Below are 18084 nucleotides of genomic sequence, written 5' to 3' on the forward strand. Positions count from 1 at the left end.
CACAGGGCACCTCAGCCTCCTGGACTGCACCAGATTTGTCAGTTCTTGCTGGGAGTCATTACCCTGCTCTTCCAACAAGCCACTGTCCAACTGTGACCTTGTAGCGCTGTCTTGGGGATCTTACATTACTTACCTTGCAGTTTATTCCACTTTCATGCAGGTCAGCATTGACCCTGGACATTTTTCTTCTGGTGTTTTTTAGATACAACAAACAGGTCAGTTTACTCTCATTGGTTTCTTTAAGCATGACCTTTCTTGCCTGCAGCCTTTTTATTGCCTTCAGGAGTTTTTCACAGGTGCATGAGCCATAATTGCTTGTACTTCGTTGAACAAGCATGGAAAAGCATTGTCTAGAGTGCTTCCACTAGTTCCCTGTAAAACACTGATAAGTTGCCCACTTCTAAATTAGCAAGATACACTGCTTTGCTTTTGCTGGGAATCGAACCTGGGTCTCCTGCGCGGGAAACAACAACTCTGACATTCAGCCACCAGTGAGTGAAGCTGCGCTGTGCTCATGGCTCTGGGGACAGCTGCCGCTTATGAAGAACGACTAACATGGCCTTAAAAACACGACCTCTGCTGCATTGGCCGGGATTCGGACCCAGGTCTCCTGCGTGGCAGGTAAGAATTCTACCACTGAACCACCAATGCGCTATTTCTGCAAGAATTCTACGAATTTATGTGGAAAATGCATCTCTTCAACTGGGTAATATCGACCAATGCTAAAGCTGAACAACTGACAGACAAACTGATCAAGTTCCATGGGTATTTGATGAACTGATATGAGCAAAAGTGTCTCTGAGCAAAGGGGAGTGGGGGAGGTCAATATCAAAAGTGAGAGGCGTTAACTTCTGTGGCCACCAGCTCCCTTAAGAACCACAGGGCACCTCAGCCTCCTGGACTGCACCAGATTTGTCAGTTCTTGCTGGGAGTCATTACCCTGCTCTTCCAACAAGCCACTGTCCAACTGTGACCTTGTAGCGCTGTCTTGGGGATCTTACATTACTTACCTTGCAGTTTATTCCACTTTCATGCAGGTCAGCTTTGACCCTGGACATTTTTCTTCTGGTGTTTTTTAGAGACAACAAACAGGTCAGTTTACTCTCATTGGTTTCTTTAAGCCTGACCTTTCTTGCCTGCAGCCTTTTTATTGCCTTGAGGAGTTTTTCACAGGTGCATGAGCCATAATTGCTTGTACTTCGTTGAACAAGCATGGAAAAGCATTGTCTAGAGTGCTTCCACTAGTTCCCTGTAAAACACTGATAAGTTGCCCACTTCTAAAGTAGCAAGATACACTGCTTTGATTTTGCTGGGAATCGAACCTGGGTCTCCTGCGCGGGAAACAACAACTCTGACATTCAGCCACCAGTGAGTGAAGCTGCGCTGTGCTCATGGCTCTGGGGACAGCTGCCGCTTATGAAGAACGACTAACATGGCCTTAAAAACATGACCTCTGCTGCATTGGCCGGGATTCGGACCCGGGTCTCCCGCGTGGCAGGTGAGAATTCTACCACTGAACCACCAATGCTCTATTTCTGCAAGAATTCTACGAATTTATGTGGAAAATGCATCTCTTCAACTGGGTAATATCGACCAATGCTAAAGCTGAACAACTGACAGACAAACTGATCAAGTTCCATGGGTATTTGATGAACTGATATGAGCAAAAGTGTCTCTGAGCAAAGGGGAGTGGGGGAGGTCAATATCAAAAGTGAGAGGCGTTAACTTCTGTGGCCACCAGCTCCCTTAAGAACCACAGGGCACCTCAGCCTCCTGGACTGCACCAGATTTGTCAGTTCTTGCTGGGAGTCATTACCCTGCTCTTCCAACAAGCCACTGTCCAACTGTGACCTTGTAGCGCTGTCTTGGGGATCTTACATTACTTACCTTGCAGTTTATTCCACTTTCATGCAGGTCAGCTTTGACCCTGGACATTTTTCTTCTGTTGTTTTTTAGAGACAACAAACAGGTCAGTTTACTCTCACTGGTTGCTTTAAGCCTGACCTTTCTTGCCTGCAGCCTTTTTATTGCCTTCAGGAGTTTTTCACAGGTGCATGAGCCATAATTGCTTGTACTTCGTTGAACAAGCATGGAAAAGCATTGTCTAGAGTGCTTCCACTAGTTCCCTGTAAAACACTGATAAGTTGCCCACTTCTAAAGTAGCAAGATACACTGCTTTGCTTCTGCTGGGAATCGAACCTGGGTCTCCTGCGCGGGAAACAACATCTCTGACATTCAGCCACCAGTCAGTGAAGCTGCGCTGTGCTCATGGCTCTGGGGACAGCTGCCGCTTATGAAGAACGACTAACATGGCCTTAAAAACATGACCTCTGCTGCATTGGCCAGGATTCGGACCCGGGTCTCCCGCGTGGCAGGTGAGAATTCTACCACTGAACCACCAATGCTCTATTTCTGCAAGAATTCTACGAATTTATGTGGAAAATGCATCTCTTCAACTGGGTAATATCGACCAATGCTAAAGCTGAACAACTGACAGACAAACTGATCAAGTTCCATGGGTATTTGATGAACTGATATGAGCAAAAGTGTCTCTGAGCAAAGGGGAGTGGGGGAGGTCAATATCAAAAGTGAGAGGCGTTAACTTCTGTGGCCACCAGCTCCCTTAAGAACCACAGGGCACCTCAGCCTCCTGGACTGCACCAGATTTGTCAGTTCTTGCTGGGAGTCATTACCCTGCTCTTCCAACAAGCCACTGTCCAACTGTGACCTTGTAGCGCTGTCTTGGGGATCTTACATTACTTACCTTGCAGTTTATTCCACTTTCATGCAGGTCAGCTTTGACCCTGGACAATTTTCTTCTGTTGTTTTTTAGAGACAACAAACAGGTCAGTTTACTCTCATTGGTTGCTTTAAGCCTGACCTTTCTTGCCTGCAGCCTTTTTATTGCCTTCAGGAGTTTTTCACAGGTGCATGAGCCATAATTGCTTGTACGTCGTTGAACAAGCATGGAAAAGCATTGTCTAGAGTGCTTCCACTAGTTCCCTGTAAAACACTGATAAGTTGCCCACTTCTAAAGTAGCAAGATACACTGCTTTGCTTCTGCTGGGAATCGAACCTGGGTCTCCTGCGCGGGAAACAACATCTCTGACATTCAGCCACCAGTCAGTGAAGCTGCGCTGTGCTCATGGCTCTGGGGACCGCTGCCGCTTATGAAGAACGACTAACATGGCCTTAAAAACACGACCTCTGCTGCATTGGCCGGGAATCGGACCCCTGGTCTCCCGCGTGGTAGGCGAGAATTATACCACTGAACCACCAATGCTCTATTTCTGCAAGAATTCTACGAATTTATGTGGAAAATGCATCTCTTCAACTGGGTAATATCGACCAATGCTAAAGCTGAACAACTGACAGACAAACTGATCAAGTTCCATGGGTATTTGATGAACTGATATGAGCAAAAGTGTCTCTGAGCAAAGGGGAGTGGGGGAGGTCAATATCAAAAGTGAGAGGCGTTAACTTCTGTGGCCACCAGCTCCCTTAAGAACCACAGGGCACCTCAGCCTCCTGGACTGCACCAGATTTGTCAGTTCTTGCTGGGAGTCATTACCCTGCTCTTCCAACAAGCCACTGTCCAACTGTGACCTTGTAGCGCTGTCTTGGGGATCTTACATTACTTACCTTGCAGTTTATTCCACTTTCATGCAGGTCAGCTTTGACCCTGGACATTTTCTTCTGGTGTTTTTTAGAGACAACAAACAGGTCAGTTTACTCTCATTGGTTTCTTTAAGCCTGACCTTTCTTGCCTGCAGCCTTTTTATTGCCTTCAGGAGTTTTTCACAGGTGCATGAGCCATAATTGCTTGTACTTCGTTGAACAAGCATGGAAAAGCATTGTCTAGAGTGCTTCCACTAGTTCCCTGTAAAACACTGATAAGTTGCCCACTTCTAAAGTAGCAAGATACACTGCTTTGCTTTTGCTGGGAATCGAACCTGGGTCTCCTGCGCGGGAAACAACAACTCTGACATTCAGCCACCAGTGAGTGAAGCTGCGCTGTGCTCATGGCTCTGGGGACAGCTGCCGCTTATGAAGAACGACTAACGTGGCCTTAAAAACACGACCTCTGCTGCATTGGCCGGGAATCGGACCCGGGTCTCCCGCGTGGCAGGCGAGAATTCTACCACTGAACCACCAATGCTCTATTTCTGCAAGAATTCTACGAATTTATGTGGAAAATGCATCTCTTCAACTGGGTAATATCGACCAATGCTAAAGCTGAACAACTGACAGACAAACTGATCAAGTTCCATGGGTATTTGATGAACTGATATGAGCAAAAGTGTCTCTGAGCAAAGGGGAGTGGGGGAGGTCAATATCAAAAGTGAGAGGCGTTAACTTCTGTGGCCACCAGCTCCCTTAAGAACCACAGGGCACCTCAGCCTCCTGGACTGCACCAGATTTGTCAGTTCTTGCTGGGAGTCATTACCCTGCTCTTCCAACAAGCCACTGTCCAACTGTGACCTTGTAGCGCTGTCTTGGGGATCTTACATTACTTACCTTGCAGTTTATTTCACTTTCATGCAGATCAGCATTGACCCCCTGGACATTTTTCTTCTGGTGTTTTTTAGAGACAACAAACAGGTCAGTTTACTCTCATTGGTTTCTTTAAGCCTGACCTTTCTTGCCTGCAGCCTTTTTATTGCCTTCAGGAGTTTTTCACAGGTGCATGAGCCATAATTGCTTGTACTTCGTTGAACAAGCATGGAAAAGCATTGTCTAGAGTGCTTACACTAGTTCCCTGTAAAACACTGATAAGTTGCCCACTTCTAAAGTAGCAAGATACACTGCTTTGCTTCTGCTGGGAATCGAACCTGGGTCTCCTGCGCGGGAAACAACATCTCTGACATTCAGCCACCAGTGAGTGAAGCTGCGCTGTGCTCGTGGCTCTGGGGACAGCTGCCGCTTATGAAGAACGACTAACATGGCCTTAAAAACACAACCTCTGCTGCATTGGCCGGGAATCGGACCCGGGTCTCCCGCTTGGCAGGCGAGAATTCTACCACTGAACCACCAATGCTCTATTTCTGCAAGAATTCTACGAATTTATGTGGAAAATGCATTTCTTCAACTGGGTAATATCGACCAATGCTAAAGCTGAACAACTGACAGACAAACTGATCAAGTTCCATGGGTATTTGATGAACTGATATGAGCAAAAGTGTCTCTGAGCAAAGGGGAGTGGGGGAGGTCAATATCAAAAGTGAGAGGCGTTAACTTCTGTGGCCACCAGCTCCCTTAAGAACCACAGGGCACCTCAGCCTCCTGGACTGCACCAGATTTGTCAGTTCTTGCTGGGAGTCATTACCCTGCTCTTCCAACAAGCCACTGTCCAACTGTGACCTTGTAGCGCTGTCTTGGCGATCTTACATTACTTACCTTGCAGTTTATTCCACTTTCATGCAGGTCAGCTTTGACCCTGGACATTTTTCTTCTGGTGTTTTTTAGAGACAACAAACAGGTCAGTTTACTCTCATTGGTTTCTTTAAGCCTGACCTTTCTTGCCTGCAGCCTTTTTATTGCCTTCAGGAGTTTTTCACAGGTGCATGAGCCATAATTGCTTGTACTTCATTGAACAAGCATGGAAAAGCATTGTCTAGAGTGCTTCCACTAGTTCCCTGTAAAACACTGATAAGTTGCCCACTTCTAAAGTAGCAAGATACACTGCTTTGCTTTTGCTGGGAATCGAACCTGGGTCTCCTGCGCGGGAAACAACAACTCTGACATTCAGCCACCAGTGAGTGAAGCTGCGCTGTGCTCATGGCTCTGGGGACAGCTGCTGCTTATGAAGAAAGACTAACGTGGCCTTAAAAACACGACCTCTGCTGCATTGGCCGGGAATCGGACCCGGGTCTCCCGCGTGGCAGGCGAGAATTCTACCACTGAACCACCAATGCTCTATTTCTGCAAGAATTCTACGAATTTATGTGGAAAATGCATCTCTTCAACTGGGTAATATCGACCAATGCTAAAGCTGAACAACTGACAGACAAACTGATCAAGTTCCATGGGTATTTGATGAACTGATATGAGCAAAAGTGTCTCTGAGCAAAGGGGAGTGGGGGAGGTCAATATCAAAAGTGAGAGGCGTTAACTTCTGTGGCCACCAGCTCCCTTAAGAACCACAGGGCACCTCAGCCTCCTGGACTGCACCAGATTTGTCAGTTCTTGCTGGGAGTCATTACCCTGCTCTTCCAACAAGCCACTGTCCAACTGTGACCTTGTAGCGCTGTCTTGGGGATCTTACATTACTTACCTTGCAGTTTATTCCACTTTCATGCAGATCAGCATTGACCCCCTGGACATTTTTCTTCTGGTGTTTTTTAGAGACAACAAACAGGTCAGTTTACTCTCATTGGTTTCTTTAAGCCTGACCTTTCTTGCCTGCAGCCTTTTTATTGCCTTCAGGAGTTTTTCACAGGTGCATGAGCCATAATTGCTTGTACTTCGTTGAACAAGCATGGAAAAGCATTGTCTAGAGTGCTTCCACTAGTTCCCTGTAAAACACTGATAAGTTGCCCACTTCTAAAGTAGCAAGATACACTGCTTTGCTTCTGCTGGGAATCGAACCTGGGTCTCCTGCGCGGGAAACAACATCTCTGACATTTAGCCACCAGTGAGTGAAGCTGCGCTGTGCTCGTGGCTCTGGGGACAGCTGCCGCTTATGAAGAACGACTAACATGGCCTTAAAAACACAACCTCTGCTGCATTGGCCGGGAATCGGACCCGGGTCTCCCGCGTGGCAGGCAAGAATTCTACCACTGAACCACCAATGCTCTATTTCTGCAAGAATTCTACGAATTTATGTGGAAAATGCATCTCTTCAACTGGGTAATATCGACCAATGCTAAAGCTGAACAACTGACAGACAAACTGATCAAGTTCCATGGGTATTTGATGAACTGATATGAGCAAAAGTGTCTCTGAGCAAAGGGGAGTGGGGGAGGTCAATATCAAAAGTGAGAGGCGTTAACTTCTGTGGCCACCAGCTCCCTTAAGAACCACAGGGCACCTCAGCCTCCTGGACTGCACCAGATGTGTCAGTTCTTGCTGGGAGTCATTACCCTGCTCTTCCAACAAGCCACTGTCCAACTGTGACCTTGTAGCGCTGTCTTGGGGATCTTACATTACTTACCTTGCAGTTTATTCCACTTTCATGCAGGTCAGCATTGACCCTGGACATTTTTCTTCTGGTGTTTTTTAGATACAACAAACAGGTCAGTTTACTCTCATTGGTTTCTTTAAGCATGACCTTTCTTGCCTGCAGCCTTTTTATTGCCTTCAGGAGTTTTTCACAGGTGCATGAGCCATAATTGCTTGTACTTCGTTGAACAAGCATGGAAAAGCATTGTCTAGAGTGCTTCCACTAGTTCCCTGTAAAACACTGATAAGTTGCCCACTTCTAAAGTAGCAAGATACACTGCTTTGCTTTTGCTGGGAATCGAACCTGGGTCTCCTGCGCGGGAAACAACAACTCTGACATTCAGCCACCAGTGAGTGAAGCTGCGCTGTGCTCATGGCTCTGGGGACAGCTGCCGCTTATGAAGAACGACTAACATGGCCTTAAAAACACAACCTCTGCTGCATTGGCCGGGAATCGGACCCGGGTCTCCCGCGTGGCAGGCGAGAATTCTACCACTGAACCACCAATGCTCTATTTCTGCAAGAATTCTACGAATTTATGTGGAAAATGCATCTCTTCAACTGGGTAATATCGACCAATGCTAAAGCTGAACAACTGACAGACAAACTGATCAAGTTCCATGGGTATTTGATGAACTGATATGAGCAAAAGTGTCTCTGAGCAAAGGGGAGTGGGGGAGGTCAATATCAAAAGTGAGAGGCGTTAACTTCTGTGGCCACCAGCTCCCTTAAGAACCACAGGGCACCTCAGCCTCCTGGACTGCACCAGATTTGTCAGTTCTTGCTGGGAGTCATTACCCTGCTCTTCCAACAAGCCACTGTCCAACTGTGACCTTGTAGCGCTGTCTTGGGGATCTTACATTACTTACCTTGCAGTTTATTCCACTTTCATGCAGATCAGCATTGACCCCCTGGACATTTTTCTTCTGGTGTTTTTTAGAGACAACAAACAGGTCAGTTTACTCTCATTGGTTTCTTTAAGCCTGACCTTTCTTGCCTGCAGCCTTTTTATTGCCTTCAGGAGTTTTTCACAGGTGCATGAGCCATAATTGCTTGTACTTCGTTGAACAAGCATGGAAAAGCATTGTCTAGAGTGCTTCCACTAGTTCCCTGTAAAACACTGATAAGTTGCCCACTTCTAAAGTAGCAAGATACACTGCTTTGCTTCTGCTGGGAATCGAACCTGGGTCTCCTGCGCGGGAAACAACATCTCTGACATTCAGCCACCAGTCAGTGAAGCTGCGCTGTGCTCATGGCTCTGGGGACAGCTGCCGCTTATGAAGAACGACTAACATGGCCTTAAAAACACAACCTCTGCTGCATTGGCCGGGAATCGGACCCGGGTCTCCCGCGTGGCAGGCGAGAATTCTACCACTGAACCACCAATGCTCTATTTCTGCAAGAATTCTACGAATTTATGTGGAAAATGCATCTCTTCAACTGGGTAATATCGACCAATGCTAAAGCTGAACAACTGACAGACAAACTGATCAAGTTCCATGGGTATTTGATGAACTGATATGAGCAAAAGTGTCTCTGAGCAAAGGGGAGTGGGGGAGGTCAATATCAAAAGTGAGAGGCGTTAACTTCTGTGGCCACCAGCTCCCTTAAGAACCACAGGGCACCTCAGCCTCCTGGACTGCACCAGATTTGTCAGTTCTTGCTGGGAGTCATTACCCTGCTCTTCCAACAAGCCACTGTCCAACTGTGACCTTGTAGCGCTGTCTTGGGGATCTTACATTACTTACCTTGCAGTTTATTCCACTTTCATGCAGATCAGCATTGACCCCCTGGACATTTTTCTTCTGGTGTTTTTTAGAGACAACAAACAGGTCAGTTTACTCTCATTGGTTTCTTTAAGCCTGACCTTTCTTGCCTGCAGCCTTTTTATTGCCTTCAGGAGTTTTTCACAGGTGCATGAGCCATAATTGCTTGTACTTCGTTGAACAAGCATGGAAAAGCATTGTCTAGAGTGCTTCCACTAGTTCCCTGTAAAACACTGATAAGTTGCCCACTTCTAAAGTAGCAAGATACACTGCTTTGCTTCTGCTGGGAATCGAACCTGGGTCTCCTGCGCGGGAAACAACATCTTTGACATTCAGCCACCAGTGAGTGAAGCTGCGCTGTGCTCGTGGCTCTGGGGACAGCTGCCGCTTATGAAGAACGACTAACATGGCCTTAAAAACACAACCTCTGCTGCATTGGCCGGGAATCGGACCCGGGTCTCCCGCGTGGCAGGCGAGAATTCTACCACTGAACCACCAATGCTCTATTTCTGCAAGAATTCTACGAATTTATGTGGAAAATGCATCTCTTCAACTGGGTAATATCGACCAATGCTAAAGCTGAACAACTGACAGACAAACTGATCAAGTTCCATGGGTATTTGATGAACTGATATGAGCAAAAGTGTCTCTGAGCAATGGGGAGTGGGGGAGGTCAATATCAAAAGTGAGAGGCGTTAACTTCTGTGGCCACCAGCTCCCTTAAGAACCACAGGGCACCTCAGCCTCCTGGACTGCACCAGATTTGTCAGTTCTTGCTGGGAGTCATTACCCTGCTCTTCCAACAAGCCACTGTCCAACTGTGACCTTGTAGCGCTGTCTTGGGGATCTTACATTACTTACCTTGCAGTTTATTCCACTTTCATGCAGGTCAGCATTGACCCTGGACATTTTTCTTCTGGTGTTTTTTAGATACAACAAACAGGTCAGTTTACTCTCATTGGTTTCTTTAAGCATGACCTTTCTTGCCTGCAGCCTTTTTATTGCCTTCAGGAGTTTTTCACAGGTGCATGAGCCATAATTGCTTGTACTTCGTTGAACAAGCATGGAAAAGCATTGTCTAGAGTGCTTCCACTAGTTCCCTGTAAAACACTGATAAGTTGCCCACTTCTAAAGTAGCAAGATACACTGCTTTGCTTTTGCTGGGAATCGAACCTGGGTCTCCTGCGCGGGAAACAACAACTCTGACATTCAGCCACCAGTGAGTGAAGCTGCGCTGTGCTCATGGCTCTGGGGACAGCTGCCGCTTATGAAGAACGACTAACGTGGCCTTAAAAACACGACCTCTGCTGCATTGGCCGGGAATCGGACCCGGGTCTCCCGCGTGGCAGGCGAGAATTCTACCACTGAACCACCAATGCTCTATTTCTGCAAGAATTCTATGAATTTATGTGGAAAATGCATCTCTTCAACTGGGTAATATCGACCAATGCTAAAGCTGAACAACTGACAGACAAACTGATCAAGTTCCATGGGTATTTGATGAACTGATATGAGCAAAAGTGTCTCTGAGCAAAGGGGAGTGGGGGAGGTCAATATCAAAAGTGAGAGGCGTTAACTTCTGTGGCCACCAGCTCCCTTAAGAACCACAGGGCACCTCAGCCTCCTGGACTGCACCAGATTTGTCAGTTCTTGCTGGGAGTCATTACCCTGCTCTTCCAACAAGCCACTGTCCAACTGTGACCTTGTAGCGCTGTCTTGGGGATCTTACATTACTTACCTTGCAGTTTATTCCACTTTCATGCAGATCAGCATTGACCCCCTGGACATTTTTCTTCTGGTGTTTTTTAGAGACAACAAACAGGTCAGTTTACTCTCATTGGTTTCTTTAAGCCTGACCTTTCTTGCCTGCAGCCTTTTTATTGCCTTCAGGAGTTTTTCACAGGTGCATGAGCCATAATTGCTTGTACTTCGTTGAACAAGCATGGAAAAGCATTGTCTAGAGTGCTTCCACTAGTTCCCTGTAAAACACTGATAAGTTGCCCACTTCTAAAGTAGCAAGATACACTGCTTTGCTTCTGCTGGGAATCGAACCTGGGTCTCCTGCGCGGGAAACAACATCTCTGACATTCAGCCACCAGTCAGTGAAGCTGCGCTGTGCTCATGGCTCTGGGGACAGCTGCCGCTTATGAAGAACGACTAACATGGCCTTAAAAACACAACCTCTGCTGCATTGGCCGGGAATCGGACCCGGGTCTCCCGCGTGGCAGGCGAGAATTCTACCACTGAACCACCAATGCTCTATTTCTGCAAGAATTCTACGAATTTATGTGGAAAATGCATCTCTTCAACTGGGTAATATCGACCAATGCTAAAGCTGAACAACTGACAGACAAACTGATCAAGTTCCATGGGTATTTGATGAACTGATATGAGCAAAAGTGTCTCTGAGCAAAGGGGAGTGGGGGAGGTCAATATCAAAAGTGAGAGGCGTTAACTTCTGTGGCCACCAGCTCCCTTAAGAACCACAGGGCACCTCAGCCTCCTGGACTGCACCAGATTTGTCAGTTCTTGCTGGGAGTCATTACCCTGCTCTTCCAACAAGCCACTGTCCAACTGTGACCTTGTAGCGCTGTCTTGGGGATCTTACATTACTTACCTTGCAGTTTATTCCACTTTCATGCAGATCAGCATTGACCCCCTGGACATTTTTCTTCTGGTGTTTTTTAGAGACAACAAACAGGTCAGTTTACTCTCATTGGTTTCTTTAAGCCTGACCTTTCTTGCCTGCAGCCTTTTTATTGCCTTCAGGAGTTTTTCACAGGTGCATGAGCCATAATTGCTTGTACTTCGTTGAACAAGCATGGAAAAGCATTGTCTAGAGTGCTTCCACTAGTTCCCTGTAAAACACTGATAAGTTGCCCACTTCTAAAGTAGCAAGATACACTGCTTTGCTTCTGCTGGGAATCGAACCTGGGTCTCCTGCGCGGGAAACAACATCTTTGACATTCAGCCACCAGTGAGTGAAGCTGCGCTGTGCTCGTGGCTCTGGGGACAGCTGCCGCTTATGAAGAACGACTAACATGGCCTTAAAAACACAACCTCTGCTGCATTGGCCGGGAATCGGACCCGGGTCTCCCGCGTGGCAGGCGAGAATTCTACCACTGAACCACCAATGCTCTATTTCTGCAAGAATTCTACGAATTTATGTGGAAAATGCATCTCTTCAACTGGGTAATATCGACCAATGCTAAAGCTGAACAACTGACAGACAAACTGATCAAGTTCCATGGGTATTTGATGAACTGATATGAGCAAAAGTGTCTCTGAGCAATGGGGAGTGGGGGAGGTCAATATCAAAAGTGAGAGGCGTTAACTTCTGTGGCCACCAGCTCCCTTAAGAACCACAGGGCACCTCAGCCTCCTGGACTGCACCAGATTTGTCAGTTCTTGCTGGGAGTCATTACCCTGCTCTTCCAACAAGCCACTGTCCAACTGTGACCTTGTAGCGCTGTCTTGGGGATCTTACATTACTTACCTTGCAGTTTATTCCACTTTCATGCAGGTCAGCATTGACCCTGGACATTTTTCTTCTGGTGTTTTTTAGATACAACAAACAGGTCAGTTTACTCTCATTGGTTTCTTTAAGCATGACCTTTCTTGCCTGCAGCCTTTTTATTGCCTTCAGGAGTTTTTCACAGGTGCATGAGCCATAATTGCTTGTACTTCGTTGAACAAGCATGGAAAAGCATTGTCTAGAGTGCTTCCACTAGTTCCCTGTAAAACACTGATAAGTTGCCCACTTCTAAAGTAGCAAGATACACTGCTTTGCTTTTGCTGGGAATCGAACCTGGGTCTCCTGCGCGGGAAACAACAACTCTGACATTCAGCCACCAGTGAGTGAAGCTGCGCTGTGCTCATGGCTCTGGGGACAGCTGCCGCTTATGAAGAACGACTAACGTGGCCTTAAAAACACGACCTCTGCTGCATTGGCCGGGAATCGGACCCGGGTCTCCCGCGTGGCAGGCGAGAATTCTACCACTGAACCACCAATGCTCTATTTCTGCAAGAATTCTATGAATTTATGTGGAAAATGCATCTCTTCAACTGGGTAATATCGACCAATGCTAAAGCTGAACAACTGACAGACAAACTGATCAAGTTCCATGGGTATTTGATGAACTGATATGAGCAAAAGTGTCTCTGAGCAAAGGGGAGTGGGGGAGGTCAATATCAAAAGTGAGAGGCGTTAACTTCTGTGGCCACCAGCTCCCTTAAGAACCACAGGGCACCTCAGCCTCCTGGACTGCACCAGATTTGTCAGTTCTTGCTGGGAGTCATTACCCTGCTCTTCCAACAAGCCACTGTCCAACTGTGACCTTGTAGCGCTGTCTTGGGGATCTTACATTACTTACCTTGCAGTTTATTCCACTTTCATGAAGGTCAGCTTTGACCCTGGACATTTTCTTCTGGTGTTTTTTAGAGACAACAAACAGGTCAGTTTACTCTCATTGGTTTCTTTAAGCCTGACCTTTCTTGCCTGCAGCCTTTTTATTGCCTTCAGGAGTTTTTCACAGGTGCATGAGCCATAATTGCTTGTACTTCGTTGAACAAGCATGGAAAAGCATTGTCTAGAGTGCTTCCACTAGTTCCCTGTAAAACACTGATAAGTTGCCCACTTCTAAAGTAGCAAGATACACTGCTTTGCTTTTGCTGGGAATCGAACCTGGGTCTCCTGCGCGGGAAACAACAACTCTGACATTCAGCCACCAGTGAGTGAAGCTGCGCTGTGCTCATGGCTCTGGGGACAGCTGCCGCTTATGAAGAACGACTAACGTGGCCTTAAAAACACGACCTCTGCTGCATTGGCCGGGAATCGGACCCGGGTCTCCCGCGTGGCAGGCGAGAATTCTACCACTGAACCACCAATGCTCTATTTCTGCAAGAATTCTACGAATTTATGTGGAAAATGCATCTCTTCAACTGGGTAATATCGACCAATGCTAAAGCTGAACAACTGACAGACAAACTGATCAAGTTCCATGGGTATTTGATGAACTGATATGAGCAAAAGTGTCTCTGAGCAAAGGGGAGTGGGGGAGGTCAATATCAAAAGTGAGAGGCGTTAACTTCTGTGGCCACCAGCTCCCTTAAGAACCACAGGGCACCTCAGCCTCCTGGACTGCACCAGATTTGTCAGTTCTTGCTGGGAGTCATTACCCTGCTCTTCCAACAAGCCACTGTCCAACTGTGACCTTGTAGCGCTGTCTTGGGGATCTTACATTACTTACCTTGCAGTTTATTTCACTTTCATGCAGATCAGCATTGACCCCCTGGACATTTTTCTTCTGGTGTTTTTTAGAGACAACAAACAGGTCAGTTTACTCTCATTGGTTTCTTTAAGCCTGACCTTTCTTGCCTGCAGCCTTTTTATTGCCTTCAGGAGTTTTTCACAGGTGCATGAGCCATAATTGCTTGTACTTCGTTGAACAAGCATGGAAAAGCATTGTCTAGAGTGCTTCCACTAGTTCCCTGTAAAACACTGATAAGTTGCCCACTTCTAAAGTAGCAAGATACACTGCTTTGCTTCTGCTGGGAATCGAACCTGGGTCTCCTGCGCGGGAAACAACATCTCTGACATTCAGCCACCAGTGAGTGAAGCTGCGCTGTGCTCGTGGCTCTGGGGACAGCTGCCGCTTATGAAGAACGACTAACATGGCCTTAAAAACACAACCTCTGCTGCATTGGCCGGGAATCGGACCCGGGTCTCCCGCTTGGCAGGCGAGAATTCTACCACTGAACCACCAATGCTCTATTTCTGCAAGAATTCTACGAATTTATGTGGAAAATGCATTTCTTCAACTGGGTAATATCGACCAATGCTAAAGCTGAACAACTGACAGACAAACTGATCAAGTTCCATGGGTATTTGATGAACTGATATGAGCAAAAGTGTCTCTGAGCAAAGGGGAGTGGGGGAGGTCAATATCAAAAGTGAGAGGCGTTAACTTCTGTGGCCACCAGCTCCCTTAAGAACCACAGGGCACCTCAGCCTCCTGGACTGCACCAGATTTGTCAGTTCTTGCTGGGAGTCATTACCCTGCTCTTCCAACAAGCCACTGTCCAACTGTGACCTTGTAGCGCTGTCTTGGCGATCTTACATTACTTACCTTGCAGTTTATTCCACTTTCATGCAGGTCAGCTTTGACCCTGGACATTTTTCTTCTGGTGTTTTTTAGAGACAACAAACAGGTCAGTTTACTCTCATTGGTTTCTTTAAGCCTGACCTTTCTTGCCTGCAGCCTTTTTATTGCCTTCAGGAGTTTTTCACAGGTGCATGAGCCATAATTGCTTGTACTTCATTGAACAAGCATGGAAAAGCATTGTCTAGAGTGCTTCCACTAGTTCCCTGTAAAACACTGATAAGTTGCCCACTTCTAAAGTAGCAAGATACACTGCTTTGCTTTTGCTGGGAATCGAACCTGGGTCTCCTGCGCGGGAAACAACAACTCTGACATTCAGCCACCAGTGAGTGAAGCTGCGCTGTGCTCATGGCTCTGGGGACAGCTGCTGCTTATGAAGAAAGACTAACGTGGCCTTAAAAACACGACCTCTGCTGCATTGGCCGGGAATCGGACCCGGGTCTCCCGCGTGGCAGGCGAGAATTCTACCACTGAACCACCAATGCTCTATTTCTGCAAGAATTCTACGAATTTATGTGGAAAATGCATCTCTTCAACTGGGTAATATCGACCAATGCTAAAGCTGAACAACTGACAGACAAACTGATCAAGTTCCATGGGTATTTGATGAACTGATATGAGCAAAAGTGTCTCTGAGCAAAGGGGAGTGGGGGAGGTCAATATCAAAAGTGAGAGGCGTTAACTTCTGTGGCCACCAGCTCCCTTAAGAACCACAGGGCACCTCAGCCTCCTGGACTGCACCAGATTTGTCAGTTCTTGCTGGGAGTCATTACCCTGCTCTTCCAACAAGCCACTGTCCAACTGTGACCTTGTAGCGCTGTCTTGGGGATCTTACATTACTTACCTTGCAGTTTATTCCACTTTCATGCAGATCAGCATTGACCCCCTGGACATTTTTCTTCTGGTGTTTTTTAGAGACAACAAACAGGTCAGTTTACTCTCATTGGTTTCTTTAAGCCTGACCTTTCTTGCCTGCAGCCTTTTTATTGCCTTCAGGAGTTTTTCACAGGTGCATGAGCCATAATTGCTTGTACTTCGTTGAACAAGCATGGAAAAGCATTGTCTAGAGTGCTTCCACTAGTTCCCTGTAAAACACTGATAAGTTGCCCACTTCTAAAGTAGCAAGATACACTGCTTTGCTTCTGCTGGGAATCGAACCTGGGTCTCCTGCGCGGGAAACAACATCTCTGACATTTAGCCACCAGTGAGTGAAGCTGCGCTGTGCTCGTGGCTCTGGGGACAGCTGCCGCTTATGAAGAACGACTAACATGGCCTTAAAAACACAACCTCTGCTGCATTGGCCGGGAATCGGACCCGGGTCTCCCGCGTGGCAGGCAAGAATTCTACCACTGAACCACCAATGCTCTATTTCTGCAACAATTCTACGAATTTATGTGGAAAATGCATCTCTTCAACTGGGTAATATCGACCAATGCTAAAGCTGAACAACTGACAGACAAACTGATCAAGTTCCATGGGTATTTGATGAACTGATATGAGCAAAAGTGTCTCTGAGCAATGGGGAGTGGGGGAGGTCAATATCAAAAGTGAGAGGCGTTAACTTCTGTGGCCACCAGCTCCCTTAAGAACCACAGGGCACCTCAGCCTCCTGGACTGCACCAGATGTGTCAGTTCTTGCTGGGAGTCATTACCCTGCTCTTCCAACAAGCCACTGTCCAACTGTGACCTTGTAGCGCTGTCTTGGGGATCTTACATTACTTACCTTGCAGTTTATTCCACTTTCATGCAGGTCAGCATTGACCCTGGACATTTTTCTTCTGGTGTTTTTTAGATACAACAAACAGGTCAGTTTACTCTCATTGGTTTCTTTAAGCATGACCTTTCTTGCCTGCAGCCTTTTTATTGCCTTCAGGAGTTTTTCACAGGTGCATGAGCCATAATTGCTTGTACTTCGTTGAACAAGCATGGAAAAGCATTGTCTAGAGTGCTTCCACTAGTTCCCTGTAAAACACTGATAAGTTGCCCACTTCTAAAGTAGCAAGATACACTGCTTTGCTTTTGCTGGGAATCGAACCTGGGTCTCCTGCGCGGGAAACAACAACTCTGACATTCAGCCACCAGTGAGTGAAGCTGCGCTGTGCTCATGGCTCTGGGGACAGCTGCCGCTTATGAAGAACGACTAACATGGCCTTAAAAACACAACCTCTGCTGCATTGGCCGGGAATCGGACCCGGGTCTCCCGCGTGGCAGGCGAGAATTCTACCACTGAACCACCAATGCTCTATTTCTGCAAGAATTCTACGAATTTATGTGGAAAATGCATCTCTTCAACTGGGTAATATCGACCAATGCTAAAGCTGAACAACTGACAGACAAACTGATCAAGTTCCATGGGTATTTGATGAACTGATATGAGCAAAAGTGTCTCTGAGCAAAGGGGAGTGGGGGAGGTCAATATCAAAAGTGAGAGGCGTTAACTTCTGTGGCCACCAGCTCCCTTAAGAACGACAGGGCACCTCAGCCTCCTGGACTGCACCAGATTTGTCAGTTCTTGCTGGGAGTCATTACCCTGCTCTTCCAACAAGCCACTGTCCAACTGTGACCTTGTAGCGCTGTCTTGGGGATCTTACATTACTTACCTTGCAGTTTATTCCACTTTCATGCAGATCAGCATTGACCCCCTGGACATTTTTCTTCTGGTGTTTTTTAGAGACAACAAACAGGTCAGTTTACTCTCATTGGTTTCTTTAAGCCTGACCTTTCTTGCCTGCAGCCTTTTTATTGCCTTCAGGAGTTTTTCACAGGTGCATGAGCCATAATTGCTTGTACTTCGTTGAACAAGCATGGAAAAGCATTGTCTAGAGTGCTTCCACTAGTTCCCTGTAAAACACTGATAAGTTGCCCACTTCTAAAGTAGCAAGATACACTGCTTTGCTTCTGCTGGGAATCGAACCTGGGTCTCCTGCGCGGGAAACAACATCTCTGACATTCAGCCACCAGTCAGTGAAGCTGCGCTGTGCTCATGGCTCTGGGGA

At 46.8% G+C, this 18084-nt stretch overlaps 2 non-coding genes across 2 annotated transcripts; both read right to left on the bottom strand.

The window, feature by feature from the left end:
* Positions 1–4967: 4967 nt before the first annotated feature.
* Positions 4968–5038, bottom strand: trnag-gcc (transfer RNA glycine (anticodon GCC)). The gene has a single exon. It is a non-coding gene; the product is annotated as a tRNA-Gly (tRNA).
* Positions 5039–14625: 9587 nt separating this feature from the next.
* On the bottom strand, positions 14626–14696 carry trnag-gcc (transfer RNA glycine (anticodon GCC)). Its single transcript has one exon. It is a non-coding gene; the product is annotated as a tRNA-Gly (tRNA).
* Positions 14697–18084: the final 3388 nt, after the last annotated feature.

Source organism: Carassius gibelio, chromosome B19 (genome assembly GCF_023724105.1).
Source record: "Carassius gibelio isolate Cgi1373 ecotype wild population from Czech Republic chromosome B19, carGib1.2-hapl.c, whole genome shotgun sequence".
Classification (NCBI taxonomy): Eukaryota; Metazoa; Chordata; class Actinopteri; order Cypriniformes; family Cyprinidae; genus Carassius; species Carassius gibelio.